This window comes from Python bivittatus, unplaced genomic scaffold (genome assembly GCF_059951505.1).
Source record: "Python bivittatus isolate LINGU-HERP-01145 unplaced genomic scaffold, Pbiv_v1 ctg000840_np1212, whole genome shotgun sequence".
Lineage (NCBI taxonomy): Eukaryota > Metazoa > Chordata > Lepidosauria > Squamata > Pythonidae > Python > Python bivittatus.
Genome location: NW_028277113.1, coordinates 36,935,001 through 36,951,473, shown reverse-complemented (window position 1 = coordinate 36,951,473; position 16,473 = coordinate 36,935,001). Strand labels below are relative to the sequence as shown.

General features: G+C 39.1%; 1 protein-coding gene across 11 annotated transcripts in view; it reads left to right on the top strand.

The window, feature by feature from the left end:
- The window catches only part of ZNF521 (zinc finger protein 521), a 343,128-nt gene that overhangs the window by 74,891 nt on the left and 251,764 nt on the right, over positions 1-16,473 (top strand). The gene's annotated exons all lie outside the window — the stretch shown is intronic.

The window sequence follows — 16,473 nt, the reverse complement described above, 5'->3', positions numbered from 1 at the left end:
CTATTCTCTTGAAGAACAAAGGTTTACCTCAAAATGTGTTCAGATTGAGACTTTTGTAATAAAGTAAATGTGCACTATACTCCTTTCCTTTTCATTTTCTGTGTGTCCTGCTGTTTCTTTTCACCATGTTTTTTCACATACCCTGATTGAAAATGATTTTATAAATAAAGCAGCATGGTGAAGATAATGCTCATAAGTTTTCTACCGAACACCATTTCTTTCCATATATTTACAGTACAGACAGTCTCCTACTTGCAAACTTTCACGTTGTGAACTTTCACCAATATGAACAGGATGGACCTGGAAGTCAGAACCAGAAGTCGGGCTGGAAGTCAAAACCGAAAGTCAGGAGAAGGCGGGAAAGGCTTAGTTGCAGCGCGCTGCAGACTAACCCTTTCCCACCTTCTCCCACATTCCGTTTGCATTTGAGGGTTGCACTGGAGTTGGAGTTCCCAGAAAGGGTTAGTTTATGTGGTGCACTCCATTGGAGAGGGGGCAGTGACAGAGGAGATGGAGCAGAGGTCTCCTGCCTTGCCTGGCAACAGAGTGTGCCGCGTCCCACTGGCTTGTCCTTCGCTCCCCTCTCCTCTGCTACCACCCCCTCTCCTGCCTCACCTGGCGACGCATTGGCAGCAGAAGGCAGGGCTCCTCTGCCCACACTGCTGCCCTACCTCCTGCCGCCGCCTCTTTTTTTTTTTTTACTTTTTACGTGGTTGGATTTACAAACAGAATGGACTTACAAACAGCCTCTTGGAACGTAACCTGTTTGTAATTAGGGGACTATCTGTAGTTCAGTTTTACAGATATAATTGTATCCATGTTAGCATCTTTAGAAGCTTGGTGTAATGAAGAGCAATTTCTGTTTAGCCATTGTCCATACTCAAGGGCTTATAAATGTTGCCACTCTTATATTCCAAGGTCCTGTCATGCTTTCTCTCTTTCCTTCCTGTCACATGTCATTTCAGTTCTGAGAATGCTATCTCTAGAACTTGTCTTGCTGTTGTGTAACTCTAATCATATTGCTCTCTTTTATGTGTCTCTTTTAATACTATATATACAGTAATTGTCTGCAAAATAATCTAATTCCCACTGATTCAGTAACATTCTCCACATCTTCTTCCCATTTTTCCTAAGCATGTGATCCTACTTTTCCCATGAACTAACCTTAGTCATACAGGTATTGTTAATTCTTTTAAATTTTTATGTTTTATGTATTTATATGTGTTTATGGTTTTAATGTTTTGTGTGAACTGCCCAGAGATGGGCGGGGGAGAAATTAAATAAATAAATATCATCCGCAAAGCTATCTTTGTTACTAGCTGGATTGAGACAGGAAAATCTTGGTTCAACACTATGACTTGTTGGTATAGCAAGGTATATGCGTGTTCTTTCTTCTCTCTCCCCCCCCCCCTTTTAATCATTTGGCTTTGGTAGAGTTTCTTAAACCTGTGGTTTTCTGTGATTTCCAAATTAAGAAACTGTATTTTAACCTGGATAAGAACTTTATACAATCAGAACATGCGTGAGGGAGGTAAGGAGGGTATATGGACACAACCCAACCCAATAAATGAAACTCCCCCAATCTTATCTTCCAGACGTATTGCAACTACAATTCACTGAATGTTGGGATTCATAATCCCAATACATGTGGAATAAAACAGATTGGAGAAGCCTATAAGCAACCATGAATTGTTACATTTAACCCATGGCTGGATATACTTATGTTGTTGTCATAACAGGATTTGTTTGTTTTTGGCTGATTGTCATTTTTAAGAACCACATCTTAAGTAGTAGTGCAAATAGAAACTCAAACTGTTCTGAAAAGGAAATATGGAATATTAGGACATTCTCTTACAATATCCTAATATAGAAATTCATTTGATTATCTTTTATAATAGCTTTGATTCCTCATTTTTGTTTTTCTGGACCCCATCCCCATCCCTTATAAGTATGCAAGAAATTAGAAATTATTCCATATTTTTATCAGTTATGCAAAATAGCTTGCTTTGAAATATGGAAATAGGCCCAGGGTCCCTCAAGTGAACATCAGGTTTTGTGGCAATTTTTAGTCTGGATTTGTCCAGTCTAATGGAATGTAAATATCCAAGTATGTATACATAGAGCATTTTTTAAAAAATAAAGGGTTATTTTTTCATATAAATATATTGATCTATCACTTTAGAATTCTTAAAGAAATCAATGAATACTGACTCTAGTTCTCTGACATGATAATAAAGTTTCATAAGCCTGAATTATGTTTAGTGTACAGAGAGAGAGAATGAAACCCTGCTTATAAATTTAAGTGTTGCATTGACTTCAATATATTCAGTATTAACAACAATGGTGTTTTATGGAGGGTAATATCTACCATATTTATCCAAAAGGAGGATGACCCTGAATTTAAGACAATCTCCCTCCCATCCCCCAAAGGAAGATTAGACAGAAAAAGATGCTATTTTATAATCTAGTAATCCTTAACTTGGGCCCAGATGGCTGAACGGTTTGGTGCCTTTGACTCAGGCTGAGCTGAGTAAATGCCAGGTTTGTATGGGAATTAAACTGCCTCCCTTTGCAGTTTGGTCGTGAATATACACGCAGACCTAGTCAGGCAGTTACAGGGAGATCTGGCCTCCTGTGTTTCAGGTCCTGCAGCAACCACTACAGCAGAGCCAGAGAGAAGAGGTTTCCGTGATCATTTGTGAGACCTTAGCAGTGAGTAGTACCTCTGCTTTAGAGGTAGCCAGAAGTGAGTGCCTCTGTGTGAGATTGCATGACAAGGAAAAGCTTCACCTGCTTTTGGTATATTATGCACCCTACTGCCTGGCAGCAGCCCTTCTAGAGGTCTGGTATTAGAATCCCCCAAGTTTTTCATACTGCAAGAGATCAACTCCCATGCCTTGATAGTGGGTTCCAGGTTTGCTTAGAATTTCATGGCCTCCATGGGCCTTTCTCAGGTAATCTCAGCTCTGACTCACTAGGTTAGGCACCCAGATACGATCTGGATTTTATTTCAGAGCAGATAAGACATCAACTGAATATGGAGGGTATTATCATCTGCCCTGGTCAGATCACTTCCTAATCAGGCTGAATGTCCAGTATGAGGCTGGGAAATTCCTCTTACAGTTCCCAAGGTTCTGTGTTTACTTCAAACTAACATTGAAGACACTTTGGTGAAATCTCTGTAGTTCTTGTTTCCTTGAACTTGCCCAGATGTGCAGGGCTTGACATCAGTCTTGAAAACCATAAGAGGGATTTCCCAGCCACATTTACAGTGGGGCAAAAAAGTATTTAGTCAGCCACCAATTGTGCAAGTTCTCCCACTTAAAAAGATGAGAGAGGCCTGTAATTTTCATAATAGGTATACCTCAACTATGAGAGAGAAAATGGGGGGGGGGGAAATCCAGAAAATCACATTGTCTGATTTTTAAAGAGTTTATTTGCAAATCATGGTGGAAAATAAGTATTTGGTCACCTACAAACAAGCAAGATGTCTGGCTCTCACAGACCTGTAACTACTTCTTTAAGAGGCTCCTCTGTCCTCCACTCGTTACCTGTAGTAATGGCACCTGTTTGACCTTGTTATCAGTATAAAAGACACCTGTCCACAACCTCAAACAGTCACACTCCAAACTGCACTATGGCCAAGACCAAAGAGCTGCTGAAGGACACCAGAAACAAAATTGTAGACCTGCACCAGACTGGGAAGACTGAATCTGCAATAGGCAAGCAGCTTGGTGTGAAGAAATCAACTGTGGGAGCAATAATTAGAAAATGGAAGACATACAAGACCACTGATAATCTCCCTCGATCTGGGGCTCCATGCAAGATCTCACCCTATGGGGTCAAAATGATCACAAGAATGGTGAGCAAAAATCCCAGAACCACATGGGGGGGACCTAGTGAATGACCTGCAGAGAGCTGGGACCAAAGTAACAAAGGCTACCATCAGTAACACACTATGCTGCCAGGGACTCAAATCCAGCAGTGCCAGATGTGTCCCCCTGCTTAAGCCAGTACATGTCCGGGCCCGTCTGAAGTTTGCTAGAGAGCATTTGGATGATCCAGAAGAGGATTGGGAGAATGTCATATGGTCAGATGAAACCAAAGTAGAACGTTTTGGTCTAAACTCAACTCGTCGTGTTTGGAGGAGAGAGAATGCTGAGTTGCATCCAAAGAACACCATACCTACTGTGAAGCATGGGGGTGGAAACATCATGCTTTGGGGCTGTTTTTCTGCAAAGGGACCAGGACGACTGATTCGTGTAAAGGAAAGAATGAATGGGGCCATGTATTGTGAGATTTTGAGTGAACACCTCCTTCCATCAGCAAGGGCATTGAAGATGAAATGTGGCTGGGTCTTTCAGCATGACAATGATCCCAAACACACCGCCCGGGCAACGAAGGAGTGGCTTCGTAAGAAGCATTTCAAGGTCCTGGAGTGGCCTAGCCAATCTCCAGATCTCAACCCCATGGAAAACCTTTGGAGGGAGTTGAAAGTCCGTGTTGCCCACTGATAGCCCCAAAACATCACTGCTCTAGATTCCATGGAGGAATGGGCCAAAATACCAGCAACAGTGTGTGAAAACCTTGTGAAGACTTACAGAAAACGTTTGACCTCTGTCATTGGCAACAGAGGATATATAACAAAGTATTGAGATGAACTTTTGATATTGACCAAATACTTATTTTCCACCATGATTTGCAAATAAATTCTTTAAAAATCAGACAATGTGATTTTCTGGATTTTTTCCCCCATTTTGTCTCTCGTAGTTGAGGTATACCTATGATGAAAATTACAGGCCTCTCTTATCTTTTTAAGTGGGAGAACTTGCACAATTGGTGGCTGACTAAATACTTTTTTGCCCCACTGTATAATGAAATAGTTAAGGTAGAGTCTTCCTGAATTATTTCAAATGCTTTTTCCCAGTTTTCTTTCCATTTGGTGAAGTTGCCATTTATGAGATAAGCTGTCACCTGACTCTCCCACTATCTCTAGATCACTTAGCACCTTTAAAATATGTGAACTTCAACTCCCAGAATTCCCCAGCTATTCTGGGGGTTGAAGTCCACACATCTTAAAATTGCCAAGTTTGAAAAACTCTGATCTAGATTGCTTACGTCTGCTTTCCTTTCCTTCCTTTACCACCCTCCCCACAATTTCTCACACCTAGCTGGTACACCAGTTACGGTCTTACCTGGACTGGGAAGCCTTGGCAATAGGAACCCATAGTCCTATCACTTCCTGCCTGAGCACTACAACATGCTCTACATGGGGCTGCCTTTGAAGACAAGCAGTGGCCAGACTAATGGCAAATTATTTGATTATCTGTATGCTACCCATTCCTGAAAGCTCTGTTATTGTCTATTAATCCTATATGACTATTACCTGTAAGCCCTGTACGGTGAGACATTCAGTTACATTACAAACTGCCTTATCCAAAATGATCCTGCCTGCCCTGTGAGATCATCTAGAGAGGACATAGTTAAGGTCCAGTCCCTGTGAGAGGTGAGTGGGCCAAAAGGTAAGCCTTCTCTGTAGTTGCCCCGGCATTGTGGAATACCCCTAATCCTAATGATACGCTTGTCCCCTTTGCTCTTGGCATTCAGGAAGGTACTGAAGCAGCTGTTTGACTTTTATGGCTGTTGGCAGCTGGCAGCTGTTGTTGGTTATGTTTTGATGTTTATTTTTATGTTAGGTGTGGTAATGTGGTGCTTCTTTGAGAGGGATAGTGTTAATTATGAAGGGATGGATGTTTTATGCATAAAGTTTTAATATTCTACATTGGTCATTGTTCTGAGGGCACAGTCTGGAAATTTGCTAAAGTCCGCACTGTAATAAAAAGGCAGGGCCAAGACAAAAGTAATTGAACTAAATATTACTGCTTAACATTAACTGCTTGTTAAATCAGTGCTCCACTTTTGTAAAATTAATTCATCCTCCATCTGCATATGCACAGACACAAACCAGTTTCTGGCATTGACAGACATACAAATGTTTGTACAGGGGCAAAAAAAACAAAAACAAAAAAACTCTGCAGAAACCTTAGTTCTAGAAATCCCAACCCATCAGGCTTACTTTGCAGTAAGTTCCACAGAGTTCTGTGGCCCCTTTTCTCAGGCTGTGTGTACAAACTGTTGCTGTGCTGGATCTGTTAGTCCAGTGTTTCTCAACCTTGGGAACTTTAAGATGTGTGGACTTCAACTCCCAGAATTCCCCAGCCAGCTGGGAGTTGAAGTCCACACATCTTAAAGTTCCCAAGGTTGAGAAACAATGTGTTAGTCCATCTTGTTCCATGTAAAGCTGGCCTGGAAGAAGAGATCTTTGGTGTATTGGGTGGTGGTTGTTTTTCCTGCTACTTGTTAAAAAGAAACAGATCAATAGAGGCCTTTGTGCTAGCTGCAAGCAAGAAGAAACCCATGTGGGCTTATTTTGTAGTAAGTCTCAGTGGCCTTTAGTTCTAGGTAAGTGTGTTTAGGACTTTCACTGTCTTCACTAGTTCTAGATAAGTGTGTTCAGGACTTTCACTCTCTTCAGTCAGCATGCTATTGTCATCTTATTCTGTTCTCTCTCATTGTAAGGGGTAAATCTACAGCAGAAGGCCTATATACTTCTTCCCTGAATATCCTGAATTTTTAAATTATTTCATTACATTTACATCTGGCCTCCTCTCTGGATGCAGATTATATGGGAGTATTCTTTAATTTTATTCCTGCAGTTGCCCCCTGTGAGCTTCGTCCAAATTCCCCTTGTGAGCTCTGAGGCCAAATGTGACTTGAATCTAGATCTCCTTGGTGCCTCTGTGGATAGAGGAGGTTCTCTGTTGCAGATATGCACCTTCAGTGCATGAAGGGCAACATGAAGAGGGAAGGGCTAATACCCTTTCCCATCTCTGTTTCAGCCAATTGCTTTAATTATTTGTACCTCCCACCCATTTGGACACTTACCACACTTTTTTACAGTATTCTCGGTTAGCATAAAAAGAATCCTCACCAGATGACCCCCAAACCCTGCAAAACTAAGGCCTAATATTAAAAGAAGAAATCAATTTTTGTAATCAGGCATACAGTACTTCGTTTCACTAACTATGCCACTCCTCAGAAGTAGATAGCTACACTGTGATCTAAAATGCTAAGATGTTATATCATGATCTTTAATATGATATATCTGCTTTTAAAAATTCATTGGTTAATATGAATTTCTTTCACCTAAGAAATGCTTGATGGATGGACCTGAGTAAAACAAAGTCCATTGTGGAAAATCTGACTACCTGTTGTTGACATTTTACCATCTACAGAAGTCAAAAAAAGAGCACATTTAAAATTTTTTTGGCTGACCTGGAAAGTGGTGGTTGGATTTATGTATCTTAGTCTGAAGATTTTCGTGTTTTCTTCTGTCAGAAAAACTTTTATTAGGCTCATCTGCCAGAGAACCTTAGCAGTTCATGTGGGTCATTGGCCAGCTCTGTTAGGTTTCTTAATTATTCCACAGAAACTGATGTTCCTTTACTGAATTAGTCCATTCCTTCATCTAATTCAGTATTGTCATCACTGGGAATAATGTTCCATGGTTAGAGGACATTTTTCCAGTCTTAGGTACAGAGGTTGGGATTTGACCTGAATTTTCTCTGTGCAAAAACAGGTCTTTAACCAATGAGCTGTGGCCCTTCCTGGGGTAACATAAGGGAGAGAAAAGATTGGTCATGAAGAACATGCTGTCCTTCAGTGGAAGGAAGGAAGGAAGGAAGTTCCCTTGAAGATGAACTCTAATAAGCTGGGACTCCTTTAGGGAGTCCTGAATGCAATTTGAAACCATCTCTTCTGAATTTGGATCATAAGTAAGGATTTCTTGTCCCATCTCACTTTTGCAATTCATTAGTAGTTAGTCCCATTTTCGAAGTGGGAAGCTGGTGTTCTGCAAAGCAAGGGGACAAACTTCAGTACTACATTCCTGGGGCCTCAAATGGGCTCCATGAGTTTTCATAGAAAATAAAAATTGTGAATGTCTGCACTTCCATCCCTTATTCGAAACTGTGTCCAACTGCCTAGAAAAGTGAAAAAGTACATAAGAGGGAGTATCTTGCAGAAGAGGGAGCCAGGCCAGATGACAGATAGCAGTCCGGTAAATCTGTTTGTTGTAATTGGATTGTGGCAGCTTTTTGTGAATGGGTAAATTCTCCCTGCAGCAGTGACTTTGCTCAGAACATTTTCTCAAAAGTCCAAATTTGGCAATCACCCTAGAAAGCTTAAGTGCTAGAAAATGCTTCAGAGGATTCACATTTTTTATAATAGCTATCCATGTTTTTGAAGTGGGAGGGGACAGGCAGGTAGCAGCATATGGCTTCTGTAGCTCTAGTATATAACCCCTCTCCCTCAAGCCCCTCAGATTGTGCCATCAAAATTTAGCAAAATTTTGGTTTTAAAGTTTTGTTGTTGCTTATGTTTTAAAAAATAAAGCTTACAAGAAGTTGCTAAGCCTCTGGTAGACTTAATGTAATATTTTGAATAATATTTTTAAAAACCTCCAAAACCTGAAAACAACCCCCCCCCCAAACATTTGGTCCTGTTCCCTCAATGACATCATATCTAGCACTATACCACTTCAGGCCTTGGTGCGACCTGTGTAATACTGCCACATTTTGAATATTGATTGTACTGGGTCCTGAGTTTCAACAAGCATTGCAGTTCAGGTGAGATTTTGTAGCAAGGTGTTAAGTTAGGTTTGCTGGCATATTCTGAACACTTCTTTGCCTGTCACTAAGTTCTTACTTACCAATTGACTAGAAAATGCCCCTTGAGAGAAATCAGTTAACTCCATCTGAGTCCCCTATTCAAGCAAAGTATGGAATAGCTCCAAAATAATTTATTTAAATCCCAGCAAGGAACTGGAGGTAAATCATCAACAATCACTGCCTACAGGTATCAAAGGCAGTTAAAACTTCTAAGAAAACCAATATGGACATTTGAATCTTATCCAATATCAGCAGGGGCTCATCATCTAACAAAACCAGAGCAGTCTACATCTGTTCTTTATGAGAGTAATAATGTAAATGGAGACAACCCCATTTCTCTTTTTGGTCAACAATGTGTAGCTTTGTCAAATACAAAGGGTAGTGAACATTAGAGACTAGAATGTATAAGAAGTAAACAAGGAACTATTTTATATCCCAATCAAGCAAAATGGAAGGGCCCTGGTTTTTTCTTTTCATGGACTAGTGGAACATTTTCTCTTTTTCGTAGAAAGGAAAATAATACTTGATCCTGAGCATACTTGCTCAAAGGTCCTGCTTGCAGATTATAGAAATACCTGTTCTTCCATACTACACTGCACAAATTTACAGTTTAATTGGGAATACTGATTTAGAATTAACGCCCAATGTTCCCGTGCCATCCCATATTCCTTTTGAGACAGCATCATCTGATTTTATTGCTCTGATTTTTCCCAGTTTATTACAAAGAACAGAAGCCCTGTCTTTGTGATTCAAGTTCATATTTTAAGTTTCTTTCTAGCACTACAGCTTAAGCTGGAACAAGAAGTATTTGTTCCAAAGGATCCTGGTATCTCTATAATAGCTACATTTGGGAAATGCTTCCAAGAGCATACAAAAGAATAATATATTTCAAAGTTTTCCTTGTGGCGTGATGAGTAGAGGGTAGAATTTTAGTATTGCTTTTAATGAAATCTGCAGACTGATGCAGGTATTGATTACTAGCCATAATTAGGAGGTGACACATGCTAATGAGATTGCACAGCACTAAAGTTTATTTTTAAAATTTCTTCCAACAATTCCCCTGCTAAATCTCCAGCCTTATTTTAAACATAAAATACACGACTTTCAGTTTCAGTCTGTAGGAGAATTGCGTACAGACTCAACAGCATGAGCAAATCTGATATGCATCTGCCTTTGGACTGGCACGCACCCCCTTACCTTTTTACAGATGAACACTGCCACGTCTATCCACAGTGAACCATATTTGCCTGACCTTGTGGCTTCTGTGCTCCCAAGCAAGTGTCCGTGCCCCAATGGAAGCCTTTGATGACAGGAGTATTTCTTAATTGTCTGGGCCTACATGGCATAATAATTGGAATGTTAGACTAACCCCCCAATTAAAATATACCCAAAATAATAATGAGAGTCATTAGGTGGCGCTGGGCCAGTCATGATCCCTCAATCTCTGCAGAAAGGAAACATTTGGACAGAAAGGAGTATATGCACATCTTGCGCTATTGAATGTAAGTGGAATAAGTAAATAATAAAAACATTTTGTATATATTAGAAACTTTCAAGGCACTGGGTTTTCTTGCTGTCTGAACTCAAAGATATATTTGAACTATTTATGAACTTGTGTATAATTTTAACTGTTTAAAATATTCATAGGCCGGTCTTTTGCAGTTTCCTCAAAATAATTTATCCTATAGTAGTCTCAATAAACTTTCTTTATGTGCTTAAGTTTTGTTAGGTATTTTAAAAAGGTTGGGGGAGATGGTGGAGAAGGATCCAAGAATGCACTTTTAAGTGGAGAGAATTCCAGAGGTGGAGTGCTACAATATACTTTATCCCAGAAGGGGATGGGACTTGAAATGAAATGGCTAAGACTTAAAGTGTAAAGTTGCCTATACTTATTTAGTTTGCTGAGGAGTTAAAATAAGCATACATAGCTTCAGCCTTTAAGTCTTAGCAATTTCAGCATCTACTTAATATCTTCCAAATGCTTGACACATTTAATACTTGTTTTACTTAATGCTACAATATCTCTGTAAAGTAGAGTACCATGGTTTTTTCCCATGTTGCAAATAAAGAACCGAATATGAGAGAAAAACGCCATGTTTAAAGGCTGGGGAATTCTGGGAGTTGAAGTCCACGCATCTTAGAGTTGCCAAGGCTGAGAAACATAATTTTAGTGCAAAGATGAACCGGCTTTATCAAAGGTTACGTATCTGGGAAGCAATCTTTTGGAGGCCACATCTCAATGGGTGAATGGAGTTTTAGCAACCAATGGTTGAAGCAGTACTTACATTTTGTCATTCCATTTTTCTCTTGTTCTGAGCCCTTTTTTCTTTTCTTTTCTTTTTCTTTTCAATACTTTTTCCCGCTCTTTGCTTCTCTTCCCCTCTATCTGCATAAAATGAGGACTTCTCATTTTACTTTTGAAATGAGCCTGAGGACTCTGTGTGGGCTTAAGGCCCCATGTTACCCACTTCTTATTTAGAGTATCATATGAGAGGATCAGTTTCTTCATAAGCTTGCAGGTCTCCAAAGAGTTGTGCATAGGTATCCCATAGAAAGGAACTAAAATAAATAGGGATGCTCTAACAGGTGCTTTTCCTGTATACTGAGAGCCCACAGGGGTTTTTAAACAGGATCTGAACTAGAATCCTTGTTATTTTGTTTATTTTTAAAATATGTGTGCTGCCCTTCAAAACCATACTTTTCCAGGGCTGCATATAGTATACTGTAATCTCCAAGTGGCTTGCAAGAAATTCTCAACATATGTAGAAATAAATTTCACCAAAATGATCAGAACCTGTTTTAGAGGCAACCTGGATCAGATGGGTACTGTGCTGTTCTGCATATGTAGATTTTGTGCCCTCTTGAGCTCAGTGAGATTTTTTTCCCCAGGTAAATGTTCATGAGATGGCGGCCTCAGGCGTTTACTTTATGGACATTTGTGGTGTTGATACGTTGTTAATTTCAGAGTAATATCCTTCTGGGATAAGAAAAAAAAGCCAATATATGTAGTACAAAAATATAATGCCTGGCTCAGCTCTGTGAGCATTATATGTTTTGGGGTTTCTTTTCTTTTCTTTTTTTCCAGGTGATCTGAAGGTTGGGTGTTTTACATGATTTTTGTAAATAATACAAGGCTTCATAAGACCAAATGCAGTATTTTAGCTATTTCCTTTGTTCAGATGTGATTGTTAACAACCAGACAACTATTTGTATCTGATTCCCACTGATCTGAGTAAGATTCCAGATGGCAGGAGAGTTGGACATGACCTTATGTTTGCAGCCCTTGTAGTTAACATTTGTACTGATCAATAGGTTCTTTATTAAGGATAAGGTTGTGAATTCCCTGTGTATACAGAGTAGAAAATATGTTCTTAGGTTGACTTTATTTATACTAGCGTTTCCTAAAATTTCACAAGGCTTTCAAAAATCAGCATTACTGCTTTGCAGCATTGAGCATTTTTGGTCTGCAGTTCGTCACTATGTTGTTTCTAACCACTTCCTTTGGTTATAGCAAACGCTCCTAGATTCCAGAGAGCCCAAGATACATTAATCTGGCTGTTTTTCCATAGCTAATATGAAAACAGCAAGCAAAATTGGTCTTCATTTTGCATTGAGAGGAATGTTTAATTTTGTTCATCATTACATAAAATGTCATTTGCTTTCTTTTCCATTTATCTTACCTTCCTTCTCTTTAGCATTATATTCATCCTAAAAATAGCTACCAAAATGAAGGAAAAGAAAAAGCCACACAGAACAACATAATCCATCCAACAAAAATCCTTATAAAGGAGAGACAGTAATAGCTTTTCATAATAAAAAGGACTTATTAAAAGGATACTTTCTTTGTGGATGAAAAATGGATATCATAAATACTTTATAACGCACAGAGCTATGCTAACATTGTCTTCAAATGTTGATTGCCCACAATAACAGTTTTTCTTTTTTCAAAAAAATAAAAGACTGGAATTGGGGTTTGCTTCGTATTCATCCTATATACATTCTTACCAATTACAGGGAGAATCCTGATAAAAAATTCTAAAAAAGGCTAAAGTAAATTACATAGAAAGGGAACAACTTGTAAAGTTTGTCTTCCTTCTATAAACAAAGTGCCAGAGAAAAAGAGCTGATTTTGCAAGCTCCGGTAGGTCTGGCTTTCATATGTATTTGCCAGGCTTTTCCTTAAAGTCCCAGCAATATGAAGTGTTTAGTGAGCCTGTCCTAAATAGCAGATATATTTGATGCCACTACTGTCCCTGCAACTGGGGAAGTGTTTTTTAAATAACCACAAAAGGTGGATGGCAGACTTGCAAGCCATGAATTTTGAAGATAAAGCAAGGGGGTGAGATGCATTGATGGACAAGATCAGCCAGGCGCAAATGGCCTGATCAGGCATATTCACAGTGTTTTCTATAAGTACATAAAGACTTTCATTTAAGATTTCCAAGGCTCCTGGTAAGGATGATTCATAACTGAAGTCCAGTTTTCCTCAGGGATTAGGCACCAGAGTTTGTTTTTTGTTTTTCTAGCATAGCAACTGAATTTCATCATTCATTGTGTCATTTAGCGAGAGGAGACAACTTCACCAAGAAGTAAAAATGTGAAATAAATGGAAGACATCTGTGTTTACTATAATTTTTTTTAACATTTTGAAAAAGGGGTGGTGCTAGGCTTTCTTTGAAGAGGGGAGATGGAGGAAATCCCGTTTTACCAATAGCATTTGTTTTTTAAAAACATTTATTTGGTGGCGTGTATGTTTTAATGGAAGTTTGAAGAATGCATTATAACCAAATTGTACATAGAAGGTTGATGCCTGGCAGTAATCCATTTCTTAACTTATGTACAACTGTGGAGTTATTAATGCTGGTCAGGTTATGTGCAAGGATTCAGGAAAATTCTTTATTCCTCATTGACTCCTGACAGTTATTGTACCTAGGAACTGGGTAACGTGTTCTGAAGTGAGCAATTATGGAAATGTTTACTTCACTGGCTGCATGTAAATGTGTGCAGAGAATGTACCAGAATTTTTCCTTGGGGGTATTTAATTCTCTCCAGGGCAATGAAAATCAAATGATTTCTTTTTTTTTTCCTCAAAGCTTTTTTTTTTTTTAAGTGCTATAATGCAGCGGAATAATGATGAATGCAGTAGATGGAAAAGAGAGAGAATAAGAGAAGTGCTAACAGATCAGGAAAACAAATTTTAAGGTAGAAGCTAAAACCAAAGCAGCTCGGGGGGTGAGGGAGAGATTGAAGGGAAGCTTACCCTGTCTCAAGTTCAGAGGAGAAAGCACATAAAATGGAGGTTCATATTCTGGAATGGCACAATATATGCAATTCATCTCTCCTCATTTTTTTCCCTCCTCCAGAGGGGTGAGCAATAGCCTCAGTATTGTTCACATCGAAGGGCATCCCATTAGCTCGTTAATTGAACTGCAGCATCCATGCTTGCTCTCCCTGAACAGTTGATGGGAGGAATCCCCATATGTACGCATATCCCTGAAATTTCTTGAAATGCAAGTGAATCCCATACAAATCAGAATGAGATGACTACGGTGGTTTAGGTGTATGCGCGTGCGTGTGCACAGGCTGTTTCGCCACATTTGACATGACTGCAGCCATCAAGGGAAAGGAAAAAAAAACCTTTGCTGAAAAAAGTATGAATTGCAGTATTGTGCAGTGGTTGAATGGAGTGTTATCCACCCTTTTAATGTTGGCTAGATATTTGTGTATAAGGAAGTACAACAATGAAATATTAGGCCTAATTCACCACGCAGAGCACTCATCCTTCTCTCTATATTCTAGGAGATACTTTTATAGGAATGGTGCCTGTTGTAATTTGTGTATTGGTCTTGTGACCCTGTTTTTCTTCTTCTGTGAAAAGGGTCACCTTTGGGACGGGTGCAGATTGCCTCACGTGTGGTGCATGTTTAGAACTTGGTTTTTAGTAGAGGATATCCCAGACTTTCCAGGTAGATTGAAACAGGAAGTACAAGCTTTCCTACCTGTTCTAACCCTTCTCTTCTTGTTGCCACTTTTGGGTGTTCTGTGTTCCTTTTATGGTTTAATGGGCGGCCATATAAATTTGATTAATTAACAAATAGATAAATAAATCTTTTAAAACTTACATGGAGTGTTTGGAGAATTTTGCTTCCATACCTGCAGCTTCTCTTGAGGTTCTTTGGAACCACTCCTATGTCTGGAACTCAGAAAAAAGAAAACTGGGGCCAGAATATTGAGATACCTGTATGGGTATTGGAAATAGACATGCTCATCCTTGTACCCTCAGATTTGAATGATGGTAATATTGAGGCGTGATGTATATGTGTAAAACACAGCTACGGATGAACCACATGAACACAGCTTTGACATTACTTCAAACCATAATGTTATAATAATCAAAAAAATTAATCATGGTTCTGTGATTCAGCCTTTAGTGCACTATAGGCTACAGGAAAAAACTTGCTTCTTAATTTCTGAGATCTTTCTGTAAGATTACAAAAATTGCCATTGAGAATAAATATTAGTTGAAAGCAGCCTCAGTGGTCATATGTTTGTCATTTGAGTAGAATAAAATAACATTAAAACTTGTTGACCTTTCTTCTCTTAATTTGTGTGTGTGTGTTTCTCCTGAATTTCTTAAGGAGGGGGTTTCATAAAAAAGGGTTTTATGTCTTGCAGAAAATTGAGTTTTGTAGACATTACCTAACTCTTGATTTGTCACACTGGGATCAATAACATTTCGCTGCTCTTAAACACACAGGATCACAGGGGACACATAATGTTTTTTATAAGTGCAGTAAAGTTAACGTGTTGTTGAAACAAAAACTCCTCTGACAGTCCTGTAATAAGTACACTCTGAAACTAGCAAATTATCTGTAATGCTAGGAAAGGCAGGAAGAAGTGCTTAAAAGTACATGAGTGTGCTTTTGGCACTTGGAGCAGCACGTGGAGTAAAATCAGGATGCAACTTCTCTTTTTCTTATGCACACCACAGCAGCAAGAGCAATTTATTTGTAGGGTCGCCAAGGCCAGCAGCATTTTTCACTGGAATTATCTCCACTAGTAAGAACATATATCAGAATAATACTGTATGGAATTGGGTCACATGATCATGACAGTGACCAATTTGATACTGCTTGTGACATCACGACTGACAAGCCACACCTTCCTTCTGTGTATAGCAACATTTTGTTCTGGTTGGTTCAGTTTAAGTTTTCTGTTAATATTTTTAGTTGCAAGGGCTAATGAAGCCTTCAGAACAGAATGTCCGCATGGCTAGCTTTTTCCCCAAATAGCATGCTAAGCTATGTTATGGACCTCTATATTTGAAAAAGGAAAAAAAGAGAAAAGAGATGAGGCTAGAGTGAGCAATGAAGGCTTCAAAGTGGAATTCAGATCTCTCTGTCTCTGTCTCTCTCTCTGTCTCTCTCTCATTAAAATAAACACTCTCAAAAGAAAACACACGCATCTGTTCCTCACAGCCAGGATGTAGGGCCAGGAGATACTGCTACTGGCCCTACAATGGGAGTTAATGCAAATATAGCACTTTAGCATTTAAAAACAAGGAAACAGTTCATTTTTCACCATCTTCAAAGGCCACATGCTTACATGTATGTGTGTGTATGTGTTGTTTCTTTATTTTAAAAAGAGGTTTCTAATAGTATTTCATCAGCATGGAGAGGAGATTTGAGTTATTGTTGGTTTATTTAGATAAAAGTTATTGTAATATCTTGTTTAAGCAAAAAAT